The sequence below is a fragment of the Podarcis erhardii genome (assembly GCF_964252035.2).
Source record: "Podarcis erhardii genome assembly, chromosome: 6".
Classification (NCBI taxonomy): Eukaryota; Metazoa; Chordata; class Lepidosauria; order Squamata; family Lacertidae; genus Podarcis; species Podarcis erhardii.
The window spans coordinates 91757489-91783620 of NC_138510.1; the positions used below are offsets into that span (position 1 = coordinate 91757489).

The following is a 26132-nucleotide window of genomic DNA, read 5'->3' on the forward strand; positions in this document are numbered from 1 at the left end:
AAAAAATCATCTGTTGAATCCTGACAAACCCAGATGAATACAGAGAACATAGGTGCTCTATGAAATCTTTCTGCACCTTTTCCACAGCCAGAGGGTTATCACCTTGCTCAAGTTGGGTGGGCACTGCATTCCAAAAGCTGGAGATAAATTCTCCACTGATCAGGAGAACATCTCCTGCTGAAACCTTCATTTATCATTCTGGGATACTATTGTCCAGCAACTATGCTAACAAAGGAACGGGCGAGAAAATATTTATTTTTATTTGCAAGAGTATTTTTATCCCACCTTTCCATTTCTGCAAATATGTTCAAGGTGGCTAGCATCAAAATGAAAAACAATGAAATCTTCCTTAAAAAAAAAAAGATTTAAAACTTTGAACTGATCCTTGAAACCGTTCTGCTGGAACCACCAATAAGATGACATTCTCTGGAGCAAAGTCTAGCAGCATGGGGGGCACTGATGTCTAAACCACCGAGCCTCTTGGGCTTGCCGATCAGAAGGTCGGTGGTTTGAATCTGCATGATGGCATGAGCTCCCGTTGCTCTGTCCCAGCTCCTGCCAACCTAGCAGTTTAGATCAATAGGTACCACTGAGGCAAGAAGGTAAATGGCATTTCCGTGTGCTCTGGCTTCCATCACGGTGTCCTGTTGCGCCAGAGGCAGTTTAGTCCTGCTGGCCACATGACCCAGAAAGCTGTCTGTGGACAAACACCCGGCTTCCTTGGCCTGAAAGCGAGGTGAGCACCACAACCCCATAGTTGCCTTTGACTGGACTTCACCGTCCAGGGGTCTTTACCTTTACCTTACCAGCTTTACCTTACCAGCTGTAGGGTCAGGACCTGTTACCTGGTCATGGCCTGATCTAAGGTGTGCCACAGCAAAAGCAATGCCAACATGCAGACGTATGGTTTTTTGGGGGGCACAGTAGCTCACAGCCACAGCGGCCACCTGGGAGTCCAGTAGCAAAGCTGGGGCAAAATGATTCATGTTACATGATGGGAAAAAACAAAATAAAAAAATTCCTTCCAGTAGCACCTTAAAGACCAACTAAGTTAGTTCTAGGTATGAGCTTTTGTGTGCATGCACACTTCTTCAGATACACTGAAGATGTATCTGAAGAAGTGTGCATGCACACGAAAGCTCATACCTAGAACTAACTTAGTTGGTCTTTAAGGTGCTACTGGAAGGAATTTTTTTATTTTGTTTTGACTATGGCAGACCAACACGGCTACCTATCTGTGATGGGAAAAAAGTGAGAGCTACCAATAATAATAGGGACGCGGGTGGTGCTATGGTCTAAAGCACAGAGCCTAGGGCTTGCTGATTGGAAGGTCAGCGGTTCAAATTCCTGCGATGGGGTGAGCTCCTGTTGCTCAGTCCCAGCTCCCGCCAACCTAGCAGTTTGAAAGCACGTCAAAGTGCAAGTAGATAGGTACCACTCTGGCAGGAAGGTAAACAGTGTTTCCGTGCTCTGCTCTGGTTCGCCAGAAGCGGCTTAGTCATGCTGGCCACATGACCTGGAAGCTGCACGCCAGTTCCCTCGGTCAATAAAGTGAGATGAGCGCCGCAACCCCAGAGCCGTCCGTGACTGGACCTAATGGTCAGGGGTCCCTTTACCTTTTACTACTCCTACTACTACTACTAATAAATATACTTCCCAATACCCACAGGTCTTCGGGCGGTTCACAGGATAATGAAATAAAATTATGAGCTGCAGCTACTGAATATTTGATGGAAGGGGTCTGAGTCCATATCTGGGGATAGTCTAACCCACTGCTGAAGTTCCTGAGCTCCCTGGGAGCTCTTTCCTGTCTGGGAATGATGGGTCATGCCCTTTTGGCCTCCAGCCCTGGCCCAAAGCCTGTTTATTTAGCACTGGGCAGAGACGGTGGGGTTATTAAGGGGATTTGTTAGAGCTGAGAGACCATATCTCAGGGAGTGGTGACAGAGCAGCTCCCTGATCTCTGCGGTTTGCCATGTTTGCGCTGAGGCCTGTGCTTGGATTCCTCCTTAGCAAGCAAATTGCACAAACTGTTTGCCTCCAAGTGCTCTCTCCAGCAAAACCTCAGAGCTCTTTTCCCAGCATGGAATATTTTTCTTTCCCTTTTGGACACAGCAGAAGCTGCAATGTGGCATGAAGCAAGGCGCCCGGGAGGCTCCAGGGTTGCATGATGTCATGATGGAACACAATGAAGCATAAGGAAAGGGGGGAGGGAGGAGGAGAGAGAGAAGAAGAAGAAGACAAAATTCGGGGAAGAGGCGGAGAAGAGGAATAAAGCGGCGGCAGCTGGATCCAAAACAGTCTGCATGCAAAACATTTGTGCTCATTTTCAGCTGGATCCCAGGAAAAAAGGGATGCAGAAAAAGTCCAGCTTTTTCTTTCACTGGGCTCACTACCGTTGCTGCGGGAGTAATGTTCAGCATTCAGACAGTGCTCAGAGTGTCCGGTGCACTTCATAGGGAATCACAGAGTTGGACCATCTAGTCCAACCCTTTGCAATGCAGGAATATACAGCAGTCCCTTACGGGGACTGAACCTGCAACCTTGATGTTGTCAGCGCCACGCTCTAACAAACTGAGCTATCCAGCTATCCTGTGTTAGTAGTCTTTTACATTACAGCATCCTTCTCGTGTAGATCGCTTTTATTATTATTATCTTCAAGTGGGGGGTGAGGCTGAAAAAAAGTGGCTTTCTTGAGTCTCCTCAGTCACTTATCAATCCAGATGAAGAAGAGAAGAGATTGGAGTTGATATCCTGCTTTATCACTACCCTAAAGAGTCTCAAAGCGGCTAACAATCTCCTTTTCCCTTCCTCCCCCACAACAAACACTCTGTGAGGTGAGTGGGGCTGAGAGACTTCAGAGAAGTGTGACTAGCCCAAGGTCACCCAGTAGCTGTATGTGGAGGAGCGGGGAAGTGAACCCAGTCTACCGCTCTTAACCACTACACCACGCTGGCTCACTTATATAGAATGAAGCATTCTATATAACTCAAAACCTTGAATATGATCACCCCACAAAGAAGTGGGCCAATAGGTGATGTCACTCTGTTTAGAGTCTTGCCACAGTGCCTTCTCTGCAGTGGCTCCCTGTCTGTGGAATGCTCTCCCCAGGGAAGTTCGCCTGGCGCCTTCATTATACACCTTTACGTATCAGGCAAAAATCGTTCCTTTTTAACCAAGCCTTCGGTTGATCTGATTTACATCCTATGCCCTGTTGCAAAGTGCTTGCCACATTCTCAGATGACTTCTTTCAGCACCGTTGGGCATGCTTCTCAGCATGTTTCTCAGCTTTCTAGTTCGTATTTTCCTGAACAAGCTAATTGATTGCAAGAATAACGAAACCACATCTCTTTGCAACTATACAGAGCTTTTCCAGGACACAGGACCATAGAACCAAAACTCTGGCCATGAGAGCTGAATAACGTCTGCTCTGTATAATCTGTATATTGTTCCTAGGGGAGCAATTGTGAAATTCAGCATATCGGTTTGTCTGTCTATAAACGCACTCAAGGCAGGAGACAATATCACTTGTTTGAAGTCTAATTACCCAGAACTTTGTAGAAGCAAAGGCTGGTAGTTGCAAAGCACAAGAGTGCTTCTCTGTGATGGAGAAAGGAAATGGCCACATTGTTTTGTTGACTCCTAGAGTTGAAACAGACATTATACGCCAACATCATAGCTCCAAACAATACCAGAGTCCCTGCAGATGCTTTAAATAAGGGACAGTAAATCTCCTAGACTAGGAGTCTGATTTGGCCCTTAAAGCAATTCTTTTCTGGACTCAATGTAGGGCTAAAACAGATATGATATGAAGGTTCAGTGAGTGGCTCTGTAGATTCCACAATCCCTCTTCACTTTAAATTATTATTATATATTTATTTATTCCTTGCCTTTTTCCCTGACAGGGACTCAAGGCAGATCACAAATAAATATAAGAACAGCTAAAAACAATGGGGCGGGGGGAGGGGGGAGAAGATAGAGCAATAATGAAAAACCATTTAAAGTAGCTGCAGAGATTTTGATCATAGCATTGTTGGACTCCAAAGCAACGCCTGGCTCATATAAAATACAGGTTTTAATTCGATGTGCTGGATAGAGAAACTTGGCCTTTTATTACAAGCATAGATATTAACAAGTACAGATATTACAGTGATACAGTATTAAACAAGCTCACAATTATTTCCCCCCTTTCCTCTTGTTTTGATCTAATTTAAAACCCTAGCGTTTTCTATCCTGGGCATAAATGGGATTTTTTGTTGTTTAGTCGTTTAGTCGTGTCCGACTCTTCGTGACCCCATGGACCAGAGCATGCCAGACACTCCTGTCTTCCACTGCCTCCCATAGTTTGGTCATAAATGGGATTTATGTCCTGGGAATTCCCTGGCCAATCAAGTAACTGTACTTGCTGCTCTGTCATGAATTTCTTCAGCACTTTCGATGTGTGACAGGGGGCTAGGTCCTCCTGCTATATCCCAGCACCGTCAGGATACCTCTTTTCCAGCTCTGGAATAACTCTTTCATTGAACCTCAATATATTGTGGCGAGCGCATCATTCCTTCTATTGGCTGCAGACTTCTGACACTATAATGATCAGCTGACTTTTTGTGTTTGTTTTGAGTACAGGATTACGAGTAAGATAGAAAACATGCTTTGTGTCAATTAATTTGCACAAGGGTGTACAGTAGAAGGGAGAAATAGATAACTTTTTTTGCATTGCTCAGTATTTGCTCAGTACACTCTTGAAATATTCCCCCCCTTTAAATAGAGAATCTATTTCCTCCCAATAGGAAGGAGCTGTTACATACTCGTCACCCTAATGCAAAGGGTTCCGTTTAATACCTAGTGTTTTCAGCTCCTTGCCTTTCTGAAACATTTATCTACCAATTACACTGAAATTTCCCAGACGCCCGTTGCCTGGTTTAAAGATGAACATTGGGGAAAAGACTGAGCAAAAACAATGTCAGGGTTTTTGAGTGAAAGGTGAGTGGGAAAAGTCCGCAGCTTGTCTCTCAACTGATATGTTCTGAAAAGAGAACAGGGCTGGGGCTCGGATATCAGAAGTTGTCGCTAAATGGGCATTATGGAAGAGAGTGGGATCATTGCAGGAAAACGGAAGTGGCGCAGCTTAGCAAAACAACCAGAGTGTTTGCCTAAGTTGAGTTTTTGACAGATCTTTTAAACTGAACATACCAGAGAAAGGATACATTGTCCACGTTCTTGCGAACCTTTCAAAGCAGCTCCAGTTTATATAGGAATGGTCCTTTGCAACAACTCCCTAAGCAATTATGTGCTGTTCCTGTGTAACAGTTTCTTACAGGAATGGATAGCTTTGGTTTCCTCCAGCCCCTCTCCTTCCTTACCTAACAAGGATGGAGAAAAATATCCTCAAGGCAATAGGAAAGGAGAGGGTGGGATGAGGCTGAACGGAGCCAGGGGGCTATATAAGCCATTCAGGAGAAGTGTCTGCAGGGCCCAACCTGCCCTAAGTTGGGCCAGGCCTCTTCCTTGAATATTCCAATTTCTTTTATTTTTTAAAATAAGGTTTTCAGTCCCCTTACAGGCAGGAACATATGGGGAAACATACAGCCAGCATTCAGCCCGATTTCCCAGGAAACAGGACATTTACACCTTCCAAGTTTTGGGGCAATGAATGCCAGTGCAACAAGGCTGGCTCTATCATTGAACAGAGTGAGGTAGATACCTCAAGCAGCAGCGCTGAGGGCCAGCAGTAGCAGCCCCCTCCTGCCATTCCTCTCCATTGGAGGACAGAACTGGGAGCACCATGCCACCAGCTCTGTGCCCTCTAAACTAGCCAACTTCTGTCTGGGGGTGGGAGTGGACCCATGAGAGGGCGCCATTTTGTTTTTCGCCTCAGGCAGCAAAACCTCTTGTGCCACCCCAGACTGGCGGCAGAAGGAGCGAGAAGTACTTGTGCTCTTGGCTCTTAAAAATAAATAAATAAAGGGAAAGTAATTTACGCTGTAGCATCCTGCACATGTCTCCTCATAAATAGCTCCTGCTGCAGTCAAGGAGATTTACGACCCACGAAGTTCTACTAGGGGTTTGGAACATCCCACTTCCCAGGACCACATACCCTCAGAAGTACCATGTCAGGGGGACCCTGCCAGTGGTAGATGGAGCCAGTGGTAGTTAGGGTCAAATTCGACTAGACTTAACTGTCCAGGGTCCTTTACCATCACACAAATCCTTCCATCCATCTCTCAATCTAATTAAATAAGTCGTTTCTGGTCATCACAGGAGTGTTTAGAGTTGAAATGTTTGCTGTTGCAAACTTTATAAAATGATGAAACAGGAACTGAACTTTACACAAAACTGTGGACCTCTTACTACAATTGTACTGAGCATGGCAGCTGCCCTAAATTTCAATTTTCTGCCAGTGTTTCCCTGAACTACCTCCCTCTATGAAGCCACTTCCTACTGCCAGAAAAAGGGTTTTCTGCAGTAGTTAACAACATGATTTGAAATCATGTCGTAGGTTTTAAATACTGCCTGCCTGCCTGCCTGCCTGCCTGCCTGCCTCTCTCTCTCTCTCTCTCTCTCTTTCTCCCCGCCCTAATTGCCATGGGGGGATGGGACACTGGGAGATTTTCACCAGTATTTCAGCTTGGGAGGGAAGCTGTGAATCTCCTTGTTCCATGTGATGCATTGCTTAGGATAATGTATCCCTCCTAAAAAACTTGGTGTTTTAAAAAAAATCTTCAGTGTGATTGGAAATCACACCATCATGTAATGTATACTTAGGTCCTAAGTGTGTGGGGTTGGGGATGGAATGTCACACAATGATCTTTACTGCTTAGTGAAGGAACCCTGTGGAGATTTCAGTACCCCACCAAGGAAGGAGGTGAAACAGAAAGGAGCTGTCCAATGAAACTAGTTGCTCCAGTTTGGCTATGAGCTGCTTTCTCTACATCTCAGGGCAAACTCCAGCAGAGGAGGGAAATCATAAAGTTCTCTCTCACACACACAGGAAAGAGAGAGAGACAGAGAAGAGGACATATTTATAGTCTTCCCCCATTCAAGCATTCCATTGATTTCACTCCATCTTGCTGCTTTTTCAAAGCTATTTTTGGCCTTCTTGGCAAGGAATGTCAGGGTTTTGTTTTCCAATTAAACAGATTCACACCCTCCAGGCCTTAAGTAGCTTTGCTATTTTTGTCTGTCATGGTTAGTGAGAAATGGCAATCTCAAACCAGTCACAAGTACATCTACAGATGTTCAACAGTTGTACGGGTACCCCATGGAAATACAGAAAGCAGGATCTTCCATGGTGAGCTGTTTCTGGACTCTTCAATAAAACCTTTTATAGTAAAAAGTGCTGGAAGAGAGAGGGAACTTGGCTCTTCCCTTGTTGCCTGTCTCCACAGGTTTCTAGGATCTGAAGCAAACACAATACTCAGCCCTTCCACTTTTTCTTCTCTCCTCCCCTTTGATACATAATCATCTCCAAATACTCTGAGCATGACCACTTCATTTAGCTTGGAGGTGGTCACCCCAGCCTTCAAAGTCTGTTAGAAAACTAGGCTGAAAACAGACACAATAAATTCCCAGCAGCAGGGTGTTTTGGAAGAATTATCGTTGTTTTTACTCCAATGTTTCCTCTCCAGGGTTGAGGAAAGAAAGAAAGAAAGAAAGAAAGAAAGAAAGAAAGAAAGAAAGAGTTCTGCATGGTGCTGATTGGCTGGCAACCCTGTTGCCATCACAAAATCTCCTCCTAAAAAAGAAAGTTTCCATTTATTATTGTCATAATCAGCACCATCAAGACAAGCAAATAAGTTGTACACATACATATGACATTTAAAAACACACAACATCAACAACAAAGAATGAGAATGCAGGTTCAGCTATTAGTCTTCACTAATGCAAGTTTGTTGGCTGAGTTAGCATTTGATTCACTGGTATGCACATCTGACATTTCAACTGTGAAGTTTGGAGTGTTGGAGAAAAGCAAATATATTTCCTTCTCTGAAGCTTCTAGTAAATGCTTGTGTTACTTTAAACCACCAGAGGGCAATCCTTGTGTAGCAATCCAGCCAACACTTGTTTGTAAGCCTCTAAGTTAACTCCACCCCTAGAAGCTGAGCCATTTTGTTTATTGTTCTCTTCCAACTTGTTGAGACAAGATGTCTGCTGTTGCTTTCATTACTATTCACCCTGTAAATATTTCCTGCATGAATAAAGCCTTTGAACTCTATAAATTGTAAGTGATTATTCTGATCTAATTCACTCAAGCTGCAAGGTCTGCTAACATGGAGAAAGTCAAGTTCACACCAAGCCAGAGGGATCCCTATTTTAGCTCAGATTTTATACTATTTCTGCCTTCTCACAACTCATCACTTAGTACAAATAGTGACTGTTTTTTATCGTAACAAAAAAGGCATGTAACTGAAATCTTGCACTGATGTGCACATTACACTAAAAAAATGATACATGCTTTTGAGTTGTGGTTCAGGCGATGTTTTGTTTGTAGGTGTAAGATGTTGGCTTGCAACTGATGGGCTTTGACCCACAATTTACTTAATTTGAGTTGTGCTGGTGATACTAGGTTAATTTTCTGGAGACTGAAGGAGATAGAGAAAGCATAACAACAAAAAAGAAGACAAATCGGAAGGAGGAAAAGATGAATCTACACAGACAGAAAGATAGATGGAGCAAAATGTATAGTATCTGATTAAAAAAATAAAATTGTATTCCAAGTTCCTGGTTGGAGCGTAGGAAGGTTTTGGAAATAGAAAGGTTGGTGTAAGAAAAGGCAAGCTATTGAGTTGCAAAGTTGTTGTTGTTGCTGGAAACCTACCCAGTAAGACTTTTGCGTTACCCAGTCAAGTATCCGCTGATCAAGCAGGAGATATCACAGTACATTTTGTATCGTTCTCTTGGATTAATTCAACAACAATTCTCTATGCTTTAGTCATTGTTTTTTAATTCCTGTGCTTGTGTCCCTTTCCTGCCTTATGCCTCCCTAATAAAAATCTTGGGGAGTTTTACAACCTCCATTTGTGGTAGCAAGCCAAAAGATCTCACACTGACATCCAACAGGCACTTGTGTAGATCCAAGTCTCCCATGGAAATGAACAGAGAAAAATTATTCTGCTGCTTGAACTTGGCCTTCAGAAACGGGACATGGTGTTGCAGTTTCTTTGAGGCCAGGTTTCACCAAGGTCGTGGTCTGCTGTGAGACTCTTGCCACTGGTTCCTTTCAAATTTAAATTGCAGAGCTTCCCAGATGACTGAAACCCATCTCAGCAATTGGTTCGTGGACTTGCAACAACTCTTGAACTCGTTACCCTCACACGACCATCCTGTTATCGAATACCTGTGCTGCTAGTGACTAAGAGACTGAGCTTTTGTACAAAGGTGTTTGCAGCTCATAAACTCACTCCAGTCATGAATTCACCAGGTGGCTTTAGGTGAGCCATCGTCTTTCAACCTCAGCCTCTGCGGTATATGACTATATGCAATATGACGTACAACCTCAAAGGGTTGTTGTGGATCCGTGAGCTGCTGAGATAATGTATCTGAAGCACTCTGAGCATTCTTAACTGCTGTATAAATGTTGAGCATGTATTAGTATAAGGCCACTCATTTCGCAGGCTGTACATGTTATTCTCACATAAATCAACGTGGGAATGACAAATGTACAGCATGTGTAACTAATGAACTTATCCCATTATTTGTTTCATTTAGAGTGCTTAAGAGCTCCTTTGGTTTGAAAGATGAAAGAGAACCCTAGTTGTATAACATGTAACAAATTAAAATCTCTCTGGAGGAGAGACTAACCATGAGACATTCAATTTTCCATCCTAAATTAACTGCCTGATGCCAAACACATTATAGCTTATGAGTGTGTGAAGGTACATAATACCATTTTTTGAAGTCAAAGGCAAATTTGCTGCCAATAATACGCAGAGCTTTTGAAAGGCTGTAATTCCTCATTTAACCAATGCCAGTTGCAAGTACTTGGTGCTAAGGAATAATCCCTCCATGCCAAATAAAATACAGAGTAAGTCTGTGGTGCAGTTGTCAGCATATTGTTAGTTACAGGCTGAGTGACAGAAAGCATTCGGCAGGGAAGATAAATGTCTCCAAGTTGCCTGCCAAGTTCACTGAAAAGAGCCTTTTCTTCGACATTCTTTTCAGGGTGGAAAAATCTTTCCTGTTTTCATTCCCCCAGCAAACATTTAATGAGCTGTGTTTTACAAACCTATTAGAAGGGCTGTCTTAAACTGGCCCTAAGGCATTTGAAACATCTCTCTTTCTGTCCTGATCTATGTCACAAAGTATTGAAAATGATACATTTTTCACAGGGAGAGCGTAAGCAACATCTGGCTATTACAGACCGTAAGAGCAGCAGGGCCAGGTTAGACCAAGGTCCATCTAGTTCAGGGGTAAGCAACCTAAGGCCCATGGGCCACAAGCGGTCCACGGGGGTCATTTAACCGGCCCACGAGCCACCCTCGAACCAAGCTGCCCGCTTGGTGAGTCCCAGTGCACTGCGCTAAACTGGCATAGCATGGCACGGGGACCCAGGGTGTCTGTGCAGATGCCGGAAATTGCAGGTGCGCACACGATGTGGCCCATAGAGAGATCTCTGCTGGAGTTAACCAGCTCAGGTGAGGTAAACCTTGCTGACCCCTGATCTAGTCAGTTGGATGCTTGCAGGAAGTCTGTAAGGAGAATAAGAAGCCAAGCTGTTGTTTGCACTCAGCACCGGGCATTCAGTGCTATATTGACTCTGAACATTGAGGCTCTGCTTGACTTGCACTACTGCAATGCGCTCTACGGGGGGCTGCCTTTGAAGGTGACCTGGAAACTGCAACTAATCCAGAATGCGACAGCTAGACTAGTGACTGGAAGCGGCCACCGAGACCATATAACACCGGTCTTGAAAGACCTACATTGGCTCCCAGTACGTTTCCAGGCACAATTCAAAGTGTTGGTGCTGACCTTTAAAGCCCTAAACGGCCTCCGCCCAGTATACCTGAAGGAGTATCTCCACCCCCATCGTTCTGCCCAGACACTGAGGTCCAGCTGCGAGGGCCTTCTGGTGATTCCCTCACTGCGAGAAACCAAGTTACAGGGAACCAGGCAGAGGGCCTTCTCGGTAGTGGCACCCGGCCTTTGGAACGCCCTCCACCAAAGAGAACAACAACTACCAGACTTTTAGAAGACATCTGAAGGCAGCCCTGTTTAGGGAAGCTTTTAATGTTTGATGTATTACGGTATTTTAATATTTTGTTGGAAGCCACCCAGAGTGGCTGGGGTAGCCCAGCCAGATGGGCGGGGTATAAATAATAATATATTATTATTATTATTATTATTATTATTATTATTATTATTATTATTATTATTGACTGTCATGTCCAGTAACCAATGATAGATTGATCTAATAGCTCTCTTAAAAGCCAGCAGAGCCAGAAACCATTGCCACTCCATGTGGCATTTTGTACATGTTTATCCCATTGCCATCTGATTTTTTTTAAAAAAACTAAAAAGCTCTACATGTGTTAGATCCCCACCCCCCACAACATTTCCTGTTTATAGACACATCTGCCATTGTTGTGCAGGAATTGATAGTATCACAAGGGTAAAGAATATATCCACACTTATTTGTTTTGTTTCTGCAACACAGCTGTAAAATGACCATAAAAGTTTAGAATAACAACAACAACTGCAGCATATCACATTTTGCTTTGTCACAGTGCCATTCCTCTGAGGAATGCTTCATATCCCCAGTATTTTGATAACTCTAGGTTACATAGGAGCCAACTTCTAGGGGCTGAGGTCCATTCGTCCCCCCCCCCCTAAAATATTTGAGAGAGCCAGGCCTTGCCAAAGCTGATAGGCATTGCTATTCAAACGGTGTACACATTGCCCATCAATTGATCGCATTGTCATGTGATCAATTATGCAGGGCAGGGCTTATCTGCCCCCCAATATTTTATTCAAGGCACCGCTGCTAGGTTATCAACTAATTTATTTAAAAAGGTAATATCAAACAATATTTATGTAATAACAAGATACAGTATGAAAGCAGAGAACAAGGGCAAAACCACATTAGAGATGGTTGCACTAGGCCAGGGGTCTGCAAACTTTTTCAGCACTGTCCACTGTCCCTCAGACCTTGTGGGGGGCCGGACTATATTTTGAAAAAAAAATATGAATGAATTCCTATGCCCCACAAATAACCCAGAGATGCATTTTAAATAAAATGGCACATTCTACTCATGTCAAAACACCAGGCAGGCCCCACAAATAACCCATAGATGCATTTTAAATAAAAGGACAAGTTCTACTCATGTAAAAACATGCTGATTCCTGGACCGTCCGTGGGACGGATTGAGAAGGCAATTGGGCTGCATCCCCCAGACCTTAGTTTGCCTACCCATGTACTAGGCCGAGACATGTTTCAAAAACTTTCTTAGAATTTCACAAGGTGTGTTGTTTTGCTTTAAGTTGTCCTGCCCAAATCGTCTCTCTGAGCTGTCCCAGTAGAGAAGGGAGGAAGATGAGATACACCAGTAAGGAGTTTTCCTGACGCAAACGTAGGGAGATCTAGATTGGGAGGGCATAAATTATTATGCAAAAGCATCTATATTTGTACAGTTTTCCAGTGTGTGAGTGAGCTGTTACACAAGAAGTCCTTTCCCTCTTCATCCTCTAATATCTTTCCTTTCAAAACAATACTTTTAATTTTAGGCAATTAACTGGAAACCCTGTCCTTTAATTTCTAGGACCAGTATCATCTTGATCTGGGGCCAGTGTGGTACATGAACTTAGGGCAAAAAAGTTTGGTCATCTTGTTCTAGGTTAAATGCAACACCCCCTAAGTTTAGAAATATCCCCCCCCCCAAGTTAAGAAATATGCTACAGGAATATGTAAGGTAAAGGGACCCCCGACCAGTGGGTCCAGTTGCGGATGACTCTGGGGTTGCAGCGCTTATCTCGCTTTATGGGCCTAGGGAGCTGGCGTACAGCTTCCGGGTCATGTGGCCAGCATGACTAAGCCGCTTCTGGCGAACCAGAGCAGCGCACGGAAATGCCGTTTACCTTCCCGCTGGAGTGGTACCTATTTATCTACTTGCACTTTGACATGCTTTTGAACTGCTAGGTTGGCAGGAGACAGGAATATGTAGACAAGAGTAATTTCGTTTTGAATTTGAAACCCTTAGCTAAAAACAACACGAGAAGGAAGAGAATTGAGAGAGAGAGAGAGAATTGGGATTGCAACAAGTTTCAAGTGAGAATATCGGTTATTGTTTCAGCCAGAATCTGAACCTCTGTGTTCTTGACCAGGGGAATACGAGAGTGTGGGGATAAGTTTGAGGGACGTTCCCAGATAGTTGAGAAAACAAGGACACCCAGGATACTCATGAATCTGAGAGGAATGCAGAAGCTTGAAATTTTCATCACAGATTTATAGTTTTGTTGTGCTTGTACGTCAGAGAAGGGAACTGTCCTGATACCAACAAGATACACCCCAAATACCATCCAGTTCTGTTCTCCCTGCTGCTGCCACTACTTCCAGTAGTGCTGATCTTTTGGTGCAGAAGGATGGGCTCCATGCCAATTGGCACAGAGTAGGGGGCTGGGGCTGCCAGGCCTTGGGATGTGTGAATTGAAGTTTCGGGTTTTCAGTCTCCTCCTCAGGGTAATCCAGGGAAAGGAGTAAACAAGGAGTCGGAAATGTGAGGGTGCAGGCTATGTTCTGCTTGGGCTGGAAATATTTTGCTTCTCTCTCTCTCCTGCCTCTGCAGTGTCCCTCATGTTCTCCCTGAGGCAGGGCCGGCTCACCCATGAGGCGAGGTGAGGCAACTGCCTTGGGCGGCAGATCCACATGAGCAGCAGATCCGGCCTCCAATGAATGCATTGCCCACTGAGAGCTGAGGCTCACTTGCAGATTGGATCTGCTGTAGCTCCCCCCTCAATGCCACCTCTTCAGTGGCCTCCTGGAGAATAGGAGTCACTGCTTTCCTCCACATCCTTGTTGCTGATGTACGGTAGATCTTTATTTCCCCCTCATTCCCAATGTAGATCTTCACTCACCTCTTCTTCCCTGGCAGAGAGGGGCGCCATTTTGTGGTTTGCCCTGGTGCCAAAATGTATTGGGCCAGCCTTGCCCCAGAGGCACCAGGCATGGCTGGTCTCGTCCCTTGACCCACTCAGGAGCAGACCCAGACAATTCATGATGCACATTTAAAGCACACAACTTTGCCCGAACGGTGGTGGCAACTGCAGTTTGCTAAGGCTGCTGTAAATGGTAGTTCTGTGAGGGGAAAATTACAGTTCCCAGGATGCTTTGGGGGATGTAATGCATTTTAAATATCTATTGAATATGTTTTAAATGTATAGTGTGGGCTTGCAGTTAGTGTCAAAGTGATCTCTTTATTCTATCCTTATTCTTCCAGGTCTCCTTTCTGCAATAATATTACATCTCTCCACCCCAACCCCTGCAATTGGTGGTTCCCATCAGAATTCTTATAGACCCCATTTTCTTTTTTAAAATACATTTTTCCTTTAAGAATAACGTGTGCTCCCTGACTCCAGCACACTGAAAAATCTTTTTGCGTGCTTGTTTCTCCCCTCATTCCCTCTGAATTGTATGGTAAGCTAGGAGAAACTGCTGCAATAAGGAGCTACGAGTTTCTTCATCACCCCTCATTTATTTCTCAGTTCTCAAGCTACCAGCACTCTTATCAGGACTAATGCTTTTATTCTTCCACAGAAAAGGCAGTACACAGGCATAAAAACCCACACAATTCTGCAGTATATATGTGATTCAATGGAAAGATATCCAGGGAACAGATTAGAAGACGATTGCTTTTACTAATGAATTGGTCACCTAAGGTTGGTTTGTTTATTTTTTAATGGTATGGATCACTCAAACAGGGAGGGAGATCTGTATGTAGAGTGCAAGAATTTGAAGCCCTTGTGTGGAAATGGTAGATGAAAAGCAGATATAAATTCAATGCCAGTTTCTTAATCCTCACAATCTGTGGTGATGTTTGGCCCTTCTGCAAGGTGGCAACATGCAGTTATATCAAAGAGGGCACTATCCAACTTTGAGGTGCCACGAATTCCAGAGGAAGAGATGTGTGCATGCCAACTTGTGCTATTGAAATTAATGGGACTCAGAATCCAGGCTCTGCTTTGCCTGGATGATGCCCCCACTTTTTACTCTGAAATTATTCCTCAGTTGTTTGTGGAATTGCATAGAAAAAGCACAGACCATTCTTAACAGTACTATTATTATGAGCCATTCTGGAAATAGTCATATTGAAGGGGAGCATATAAATCTATGAAATAAATGAAACATATAAATTAAATTAAATTAATACAAATAATAATTACTCCATCTATTTTTCTACAGGGAATTATGTTTTAAACAGCAGTCTTTGGAAACGTATATTACTCATCCTTGAGATTTCGAATCTCAAGATGGTCATTAGATTTCTGGCAGGAACCCAGGAACAATACGTTCCAAATATTCGTCATACCAAAAGGTTAAGAGATGTGAGATGTGAGTGTATTAGCTAAATGTGAAATCCATTTGTTGTTCATGATGGGTTAAAGTTTCCATCTCTGGGGTAACATTCCAGAGAAAGTGCTTTGCAAAGCCTCTGTTTGCTTACTCCCAAGGAATTACACTGACTTCAAAAAGATGTTAAGTTTCACTCCAGTCTTACTCATCTGTACAGAACTTCTTTGATTGCAATGCTGGAGTAATGAATGTTTGCCGCGCCACAATAATGTGCCATGTTATTTGGACACAGCAGTTGCTGTGCTCTCTCCCAGTGGTTTTCAACTTTTCCAAGTCCACAGCTCCCTCGACCGACCACATTCTTTCTGCGGCTCCCCTGTGGAAACCACTTACCCTGGACTTCCAGTAAAGGACATGCGCAAGTGAGGATTTGCCCGTTCTGCCCCTGCCCCATTTTGCCCCACCCCTTTTCAGCGCCATTTTTGACACGTGCGTAAGTGGGAGCACATGTGTTGATGGGAACCCAAACAATGCCACGGCTCTGTGGGGCCAAGCTGATGGCAGCCCCAGCCTGCCTTTCCCAAAATTAGTGTGCACATGGTTTTGGGTGGGGAACTTACTTGCTGGCGCACACATCAATAAACCAATGGTTGTGGCATACAGTGGTACCTCGGGCTACAGACGCTTCAGGTTACAGACGCTTCAGGTTACAGACTCCGCTAACCCAGAAATAGTACCTCGGATTAAGAACTTTGCTTCATAAATTGCGCGGCGGTGGCGCAGCGGTGGCAGCGGGAGGCCCCATTAGCTAAAGTGGTGCTTCAGGTTAAGAACAGTTTCAGGTTAAGAACGGACCTCCAGAATGAATTAGGTTCTTAACACGAGGTACCACTGTATTCTGATAACCTCACTTGCCATTTGATCTGCTCAGTCTACAACCACTGGACCAATCACTATCTGGTGTGTTAGCGGTGGCAGTGGCATTTGACTCAAATAAGCCAGGATTAGATGTGGTCTTGACCTTGGACTGTCATTAATTCCTGCCTCAGATTGAAAAACGACTTTCATATCTGTGGAGGGCTTCATATTCAGGTTTGGCTTGGCTTTCACCACTAGCTGACATGATTAATTTTCATATCTACGTATATCATTTCTCTGTGTTTTTCTTTCTTTCTGGAAATTACACTTTCCACATTCACGCAGTATTCCATCAATATTGAGGTCTCTGAATCATCCCTTTACCAACTGCCATGTGACTTTCACCTCTCCTCAATGTGATTGATTGATTGATTGATTGATTGATTGCATTTATTTCCCTCATTTTGGCTTACATGGTTCTACCCCCTACTCTCTTAATCCCCACAACCACCCTGTGAGGTAGGTTAAGATGAGAGCAAGGGACCAGCCCAAGGTCACCCAATGAGCTTCAGGGTCAAGTGGGGATTTGAACCCTGGTCTTCCAGGTCATGACACAATTATGTTAGAAGTTTCCCTCCTCTCCAACTGCCAGCTGATAAAGCTGAGTGATTTTGTTCAGAAGGAAGCCTGTCCAGTTCTGTGGGGCTTATTATGTCTGAGTTAGTGTACTGAAATGTATGTAAGATTGCAGCCTTAGGCGTAGTCATATCCAGTGCTTTTTTTCCTTAAAAAAATGTTTAGGGGTACTCACATTTTTACTCAAGAAAACCACAATTTTAGAGTTCAAATCGGGGAAAATAAATATAGCAAATGGACAAAAGTACAGTCGTACCTTCGAACTCAAACGGAATCTGTTCTGGAAGTCCATTTGACTTCCAAAACGTTCGGAAACCAAATTGCGGCTTCTGATTGGCTGCAGGAACCTCCTGCAGCCAATCACAGGCCAATGAAGCCCCGTCGGACATTCAGGTTCCAAAAGAACGTTTGCAAACCAGAACAATCACTTCTTGGTTTGCGGCGTTCGGGAGCCAAAACGTCCGAGTTCCAGGGCGTTTGGGATTCAAGGTACAACTGTACAAAGATTCACAAAATATTTAGGGGTTTGCGTACCCCTGTGTCCCCCCAGAAAAAAAGCACTGGTCATACCCATTGACACCAGGCTAATAATCTCTGCATAGCTCATTCACCCTTCAAACTTCAGAGAGCTATTTTGGGACTAGTCAAACGATTTCCAAGTGTCCTTGACTCTAGATTGCAGATGTGGGAGGGGGGAACAGGAGACCTTGGCAGCAAAGGGCCAAGAAGCAGAACGGTCTCCATCTAGTCTCAGAACTATTTATCTGAAAATGGCAAGGCCATTAAGCTGCAGGAAAGCAACAAATAGGATTTTGCCCTGAACGCTCTAATTTCAAAGAAACTAAAGAGATCCACCATACCAGCACGAGATGAAAGAGTCTTTATTCTTCATCCGTGGAATGTGTTGAGCTGCTTGTCTGCATTGAAAGACTAATGGAGCCTGGAATGCAATAAGCAGTCTCAGGTTGTGTTGTTATTGGATCTCGTGCCTTCATTTCTTGAGTCCTAGTCAAGACAGATTTTGCCAAAGGGACCCATAAAGCATATTAGTGGTTCAGAGCTCACTTTCTAAATGAAAATCCGCTTATGGTTCCAACAAGATCTTGGTATTATCCTGGGAACCTGCCTCATTTAAGCAAATAAGATTCATTTCTGTTCTTTTATATAATAAGAGTGTTGCCTTTGGTGGCCTGACCCTTTGCTCCAGCTCGTATTTATGTCTTTCATTACCCTGTAACACCCAATCAGAGCTGGTGAATTACAGCATTGCCGCTCTCTCCCTGGCTATTTGCAGAGTTGGCAAAGGAAGGCGATCTGTAGCCAAACATTCTTGCATTTGTGAACTGAGCATTTGAATGACATACAGATGGAATCTTTATTAAAATGAGATTTTGTTTTTGTTTATCTGCGAATCCAGCTGGCAATGGCACTCCAAAGACTGCTTTCTGTATGACACATGCATGTCCCTGGTGGTTCCTACAAAACAAGTCAAAATGAATTTCCAGCTACAGTTAACCCAGGTCTAAGTAATAAGGGAACATCCCAAAGGCAGATCTAGGATGAAATGACCAAAGGCATTTCTTCTTCTTCTTTGGCGATCACTTGTAGCCAAGTAAGATTGTCTTCCATAAACACGGGTTTACCAATGAGTCCATAAGTGACTGCGGAGGCCAATTCTGTATCCACACGTCCTTCCACAGTGGGGGCATTGGCTTCTGGGCGGGAGTTGATCACAGTGTGGATTTGCCAAGTGTGCCTTCCTCCTAGCACGTTTCTCCCTTGCATCCTGAGTTTGAGTGTCTTCAAAGCCCATGACACCTTTGGTAAAGGCTGTTCTCCAACTGGAGCACTCACAGGCCAGTGTTTTCCCAGTTGTCAATGTTTATACTATATTTTTTTAGATTTGCCTTGAGACAATCTTTAAACCTCTTTTGTTGACCACCAGCATTACGCTTTCCAATTTTAAGTTCATGGTAGAGTAGTTGCTTTGGAAGACGATCATCAGGCATCCGCACAACATGACCAGTCCAATGAAGTTGATGTTGAAGAAACATTGCTTCAACACTGGTGATCTTTGCTTCTTCCAGTGCACTGATATTAGTTTGCCTGTCTTCCCAAGTGATGTGTAAAATTTTTCGGAGACACCGCTGATGGAATTTTTCGAGGAGTTGGAGATGTCGTTTATAAGTGGTCCAAGTTTCACAAGCATATAGTAAGGTTGGTAGTACAATAGCTTTGTAAAAAAGCATTTTTGTTTCCATGGACTAATTTAGTCATGTGCCTGTCAGATGTAGCCGCAAAATCTGGTAGTACCTGTCATAAGATGACTGGATAGAAAACCTATATACAAGACAGGGCTCTCATCTTAAGATTTTAAAGCCTTTTAACTAATTAATCAGTTAACTGATTGATTAAATAAATGTACATATTACCAAAACCTGAATATAGGGACCTGTTCCAGTTACTGTCAGTCTTGTAGCTATTAAAAGCACAGGAGCCCTGCCAGAAAAAAGTTGGCAGCTCAGCTGGAGAATTTTGCTTGGCAATTAATCATTTCCACCCATTATGATTTGAAATTATGACTTGACGTGGTTGTCCCCCCCCACCTTCAGCCGAAGCTTGATTAGCATTATGTGTCCCTCGACTTTGCTTCCATCCTACATCTTAAGCCTTGCTTTTCTACAGAGATTTCCTTCTGGGTTATGAGGTCACCATGTTCCCAGAATGTCATAATTTATTTGCGCGCATCTTGCAGATTGTAAAATCATGTGTGCGGTATTTGCCAGAATTCTTTATATGCTCTATACTTCACGTTTTATAACGGCTTTAATAGGAATGGGATGCTGCCCTTGGAAAATTGTGACGACCACAACAACAATTGCCGCAAAGGAGGAAGCTATGGGAGGAAACGCACTTGGTGAAGGAATTTAACAGATCTTTCTGTAGTTTGTGAGTGAATCTTTTCAGGCACAGCTTTGCACATCTGGACTTTGACCATGACCGACTGCCAGATTCCTCTCAGTTCATCCCCACTCCGCTCTCATATTGCTGCTTTTATCATATCTCTGTCACTGCAGCTTGCCCTAGCGTTAAAACAGCCAGTAAATCAAGGGCATTCTTCTGGAAGCAGGGGCACTGTGTTCAGTCCTGTGATGTGGGATCAGCCATGTGGATCATCTGGTGCAGAGTGATCTACAGGGCCAGCAGAAGTAGGCAGCTGTAGTGAACATATGGGATGCCACAATGGGGCTTTGTGAACAGCCCTTAGACGCCCATGGTGGCATGTTCCATGCACTCGCTAGTCTCTCCATCTGTCCGTCTATCACTGCCTGTGAACCAAACCTCATTTGCCCAAATCAGCCTAAGTTAGAATGTATATTAAAGAAGAAAAAAATGGATGTCATATGTATACAAGAAACACATATATCCAAAACACATGTAAGGGTGTTAAAAAATATGAGACTAGGACAGGAATATATAGCATCTGGTCCGGAAAGAAAGAGGGGAGTGGTCATCTATGTAAATACAGTGTTGAAATCTCAAATGTTATTCCAAGATGATGAAGGTAGAGTACTTGGAGTAGAAATACAAACAAAAGAAGGGAAAATCATAGTGGTGGGAATATATGCTCTGAATAGTAAAAAAGATGAATTTTTTAGAAAATTGGAAGAGAGATTATGGGATAATGTCGACGAAAATATAGTAATTATGGGAGATTTTAATGGGGTGACATCGATAGAAATGGACAGAACGTAAAGAGACAAAATGTCAAGTTCAGGTAGATTACCACTCGCCTTTTTCCACTTAATTGATAATTTTAATTTCTATGATGCCTGGAGAACAAAAAATCCAAGTGCTAAAGACATAACCCATTACTCGGAAGCGAAAAAATCTGGGGGACGAATCAATATGGCTATCAAAAAAGCTGATGTTGAGTTTAGAAAAAGCAGAGATACTGAATAGATCGATATCAGCCTAAATGATACAAATGACTTTGTTGCAACCTGAATAAAGCAAGCAAGATTTTGGAAAACAGGGAAATTGCATTATAATGATCAAGGAATGCACAAAGCATGGCTAGGTTTATAGCCAGCCATTTCTAGTAGTTACAGAGTCTTTTTTTTCCATTTCCTGGGGCAAAGGAAGCACATTCATTTTGTAACAACTGCTGGGGGGGGGATTTTACAGGGAAAGAGCAATGTCCTTTTTATATTTTATTTATGATTTTCAGTTTTATACATTTCAATAATTTTACAATCATTTTAACATTTCAAAGCTCGACTTCCTTCCCCCTCTTTCTGCGGTTCCTTAAATTTATTTTTAATGTTTTCTGCATATCCAAGTTAACTTAATTTGCTCATTTATTCATCTAGTTTAAATATATACTCTTATAAAACCACAGGTTATTACAATAATCCTGCCAATGTTCTTATCTGTTTACAGATTATTTGTAAATACTCCATGAACCACTGCCATTCTTTTATAAAAAGTTTGTTATCTTGATTTCTTCTTTTTCCAGTATGTTTAGCCATTTCTGCATTCAGTGGTGCCTCGGGTTACAAACTTAATTTGTTCTGGAGGTCCGTTCTTAACCCAAAACTGTTCTTAATCTGAGGTGTGCTTTTGCTAATGGCACGCAATTTCCATTCTCATCCTGGGGCAAAGTTCTCAAACCGAGGTACCACTTCCGGGTTGGCGGAGTTTGGAACCCAAAGTGTTTGTAACCCGAAGCGTTTGTAACCTGAGGTACCACTGTATTCCGTAAGTTGGGAAAGAGCAACATCTGTATCCACAAAAAGCAAACCATCCACTGCTCCCCCAACATTCATGCCATTTTGAAAGATGCAACCAACTGTGCCTCCCTTTTTCTGATAGAACTTTTAAAAAAGTTAATCTTGTGAAAAAGTGTACTTGAGATTTTTTTCAGGGCAAATAACAGTGGTACCTCTGGTTGCGAACGGGATCCGTTCCAGAGCCCTGTTCACATCATGAGCAGAAAGCAACCCGTGTCTGTGCATCTGTGCATGCGATTCGCCGCTTCTGAGCATGCGCGTGGCGTCATTCTGAGTGTCTGCGCATGCTTGAGTGGCAAAACCCGGAAGTAACCCATTCTGTTACTTCCGGGTTGCCGCGGGACTCAACTTGAAAAGATGTAACCTGAACCGAACGTAACAAGAGGTATGACTGTATATGCATATGATCACTGTTCCTAATCCGTGAAAAATATCCTAAATTGACAGCAAGAAAAGTGAATGTCAGTGCTTCTGACAAAATATACAAATCAACAGAGGGGTCTGCAAATCGCATCACGAGAGGAAACCAGAAGTTCCAGCAGAGCCTGTTCTAGTGAAGGTTTGTGGGGAGTCTTTGGCCTTCTCGATGCTCTTGAACTACAACTCCCATCAGCCCCAGCAGGCATGGCCAATGGCCAGAGATGATGGGACCTGCAGTTCAGAAATGAAGTTTCCCCACCCTTGATTTGGAAGTTAGACTCATCAATAAATCAGTCCTTGAACTGCTACATCACTTCCCAATTTCAGGATACCTGTATAATTTTTCCTGGGATAATCTTTATGACCCTCTTTGCTGGTTATAGTGCCAGGCAAGTTTTAGCAAGGTCAAAAGGTTCTGTTACACTTAGCTGGAAGTGTTCCAATATTCTCAACCATTTTCTGTATTTTTCCTCCTGTTAAGTTGTGGGTGAACATATCAGATGACACAGCAATTCTTCAAACAGCTCTTGTTTATTCACAGGCCAGAACTGAACTGAACTGAAGGGTTTAGCCAGCCTGCTTATATAGAGCTCCAGTACAACGTAACTGTAACAACTTTCTGTAACTATCCAATCCCTGAACGTCTCTTTCGATCCCTTATTTGCATATGTGGACCTGAGTAAAAAACTATCTACAGTATCCCCCTGCTGGCCCAGGGTGAGAACTTCAGTACATAACACCTCCCATCTCACAAGTCACACTCTGCCCTACCTGATAAAGTCAAATCTTTAAATGATAATTTTCAAAATAAAATAAAATCCAATCAAAGTTTAAGAAAACCGCAAATAAACGTGTGTCTGGGACATAGCAGTGGTGGAGATGGGGGGGGGGGGTGAATGGGAAGATCGATCAAAGATTTGTTGGCCTGTCTTGGGAAGTGATAAAGTTGTGTGGTGGTCGGATTTAAGTCCCTTAGAATGTGAAAGCCACCATTTCAATGAAATGATTCTTTTTTAAAAATATAATTTTTTATTAGGTTTTTTAAACATATCATTTTCAACAATAGTTAAACATACTGTTACATCTTATACAATTTTTTGACTTCCATCAATCACATCTGAAAATTTTCCAATATACATTTCTTACTTTCACTATTACCTTTAAGTCTCATAACTAATACCTCTATTCTTTCTCTGCCTTGCAATATTTCATATATTTCTCCTTACAAAACTTCTTGTAGTCCTACTAGTGTAATTGGTTGATTACAGTTGCTCTTCAAATAGTTCATATATTTCTTCCAATTATTCTAGCTGAGCGGGTTTACTCTCCAGTGGAGCTGAGCGGCATAGGCAGTGTCCGATGTACAGGGAAAGAAACAGCTGGCTTACATAATGTGCCTAGTGGCTTGCAGCGGCGTAGCGTGGGTTGTCAGCACCCGGGGCAAGGCAAGTAATTTGCGCCCCTAACCTGCTGCCGCTTCCGCTTCTTGCTGCTGCCTGGGCTGGGGTATTTACGGTAAGGTAGCCATGGCGGCGGGGGTGGGTCCGTGTCAGGTGATCTGAGGCGAGTTGCCGCTGGCGCTGCCGCCCAAACGACGCCGCTTGCCCGGAGGAGGAGGAGGGCAGAGAAGCGAGGAAAATGCAACATGGCCCAGCAGCTGCAGCAGCAGCAGCGGCGGCGGGGCTGTGAGGAGGGGCTGCCTGGCGCGCCCTCCGCGGCCCTGACGCGCGGGGACCGCGGCGAGCGCTGAGAGCCGCTGCCTGCCGGACGCCTTCAGCCCGGACGCGCTCACAGCTCGTCGGTTCCGCAAGACATGGGGCTCTGCTACAGCCTGCGCCCGAGGCTCTTCGGCGACTCCGGAGGCGGCGAGCGCACCCCCCCAGATGTTGCGCCCGGTGTGGCCGCCCCCCCTGCACCCCCACTCTACGCCACTGGTTGCTTGCCTTCCTAGTCAAACTTTCTCCCTTAGAGCTATTCCCCTCCCAGAGAGAATATCCATGTGAAAAATTCTAGCAGGAAAGGAAAGGAAAGCCACCCAAACGATTTTCAAACACTTCCATTCACTCCAGCAGTGTTGACGATGAGAGTAAAAAAAAAAGGTCTGGAAAAATCAACTGTGGTAGTTTTATTAGATTAAAAGACCAAACACTTGCATGAACTGTATAATTTTCGTATTTTATTTAGCAGCTTGCAGAACATGTCTCTGCAGTTTGAAACTTGGATTTGACTTGCGGGTATGAAACAGATGCCAAGGACAAATGTCCCATTTGCCTAATAGATGAGACACCTCTCTGCTAGCAAATGTGTGGCCAATTGACTATATTTTGCTTCTTAGTAATTTCTTTCAGCCGCATAAGGCTTTCATCAGTTCAGGGATCTGTGCCTTTTTAACATGATACTTTCCCCAGAAGCTGCAGTTGATTTTAAATTTTTTTTTTTTAAAAAAACCCAAAGCTTATTAACAGCTGGAGAATTTTGGCGACTCTTCCAAGGCAGGCATTCTCTGTGTTTTTTAAATTTATTTTCATCCCTCTGCTATCTTCCTCTTTGGAAGAATTTGAAAACTCAATTCAGCAAAAGACAACCTGAGACTTACAGAGTATGATTCAAGACCAAACTAAACATGACACCAAATCTGCATCTTTGCATTTAACATGCAGGTGTTCTTTTTTGTTTTGTTTTTTAAAACTGCAAATTTCATCAGTGGCAGGATCTGGGCTGGGTGGCTGATAGCAGGATGAGAACAGGCATGGAGAATAAATTTAACTCTTCCCTCCTCTGCTTTGGTCCTGAAGAAAATTCCTCCTCTGAAGCTAGTATTTGCATTGGTTAGGAAACTTTCCAAGTCAAAAGCCTTGGGTTGAATCCATATTTTCCAGGTAAAGAATCTTGAATGATAAGACTGGGAAGGAAAGTCACCACCAGTCTGAGTACACAGTACTGAACAAGAAAGAACCTTTATATTTCACATGTTGCATGCATCAAAATTCCCAGGTGTACAGTATAGCTATGAGCCAGGAAATGCTATTTGAGACTAATAACCCACAACGACGTGCTTTGGTATCTGCTCTCAGTTGACTGGCAAAAAGAAGAATGAATGAGCAATGGGATTCTGCTTTCCCACTGAGATCAGCTGGTGTCTGTATCCGAGAGGCTTTTTTCTTTTCTTTCAAAGGTAAAGTAAAGGACCCCTGACCGTTAGGTCCAGTCGCAAACAACTCTAGGGTTGCAGCGCTCATCTCGCTTTACAGGCCGAGGGAGCCGGCGTTTGTCTGCAGACAGTTTGTCTGGGTCATGTGGCCAGCATGACTAACCCACTTCTGGAGAAACCAGAGCAGTGCACGGAAACGCCGTTTACCTTCCGCCAGAGTGGTACCTATTTATCTACTTGCACTTTGATGTGCTTTTGAACTGCTAGGTTGGCAAGAGCTGGGACAGGGCAACAGGAGCTCACACCATCACAGGGATTCGAACCGTGACCTTCCGATCGGCAAGCCCAAGGCTCAGTGTTTTAGACCACAGTGCCACCTGCATCTCAACAGAGTAAGAAATTAACTATGGGAGGTGGGGAAGCAAAGGCACTTGCTTAAATAAGCATCACATATATATTTTTACCACTACCTTTTTGTGTCTTAATTCTTGCCCTCTCTAGGCATTCTCCCCTGTCATAAATGTTCCTGGTTCCTTATGTCAGACTACAGTACACAAAGCATGAGCATCCGAGAAAGTAGCAATGATGTTACTCATGGTATAAAATCTGGCTTTCAGTGCATTCCTCATGACTTCTAAGGGCAAATCTACAATGCAGTCATGGGTGAGAAATTAGCCATGGGAGAGAGAATGGACAGAGGGAAAAGGAACAGAGTGGGAAGGAAGGTGTTGAGAATTCTGTTCCACCTTAAGGAACAGACATGGGATTGTTATGT

At 43.6% G+C, this 26132-nt stretch overlaps 1 protein-coding gene across 4 annotated transcripts in view; it reads left to right on the forward strand.

Moving 5' to 3' along the window:
• The window catches only part of PRRX1 (paired related homeobox 1), an 82637-nt gene that overhangs the window by 27484 nt on the left and 29021 nt on the right, over positions 1-26132 (forward strand). The gene's annotated exons all lie outside the window — the stretch shown is intronic.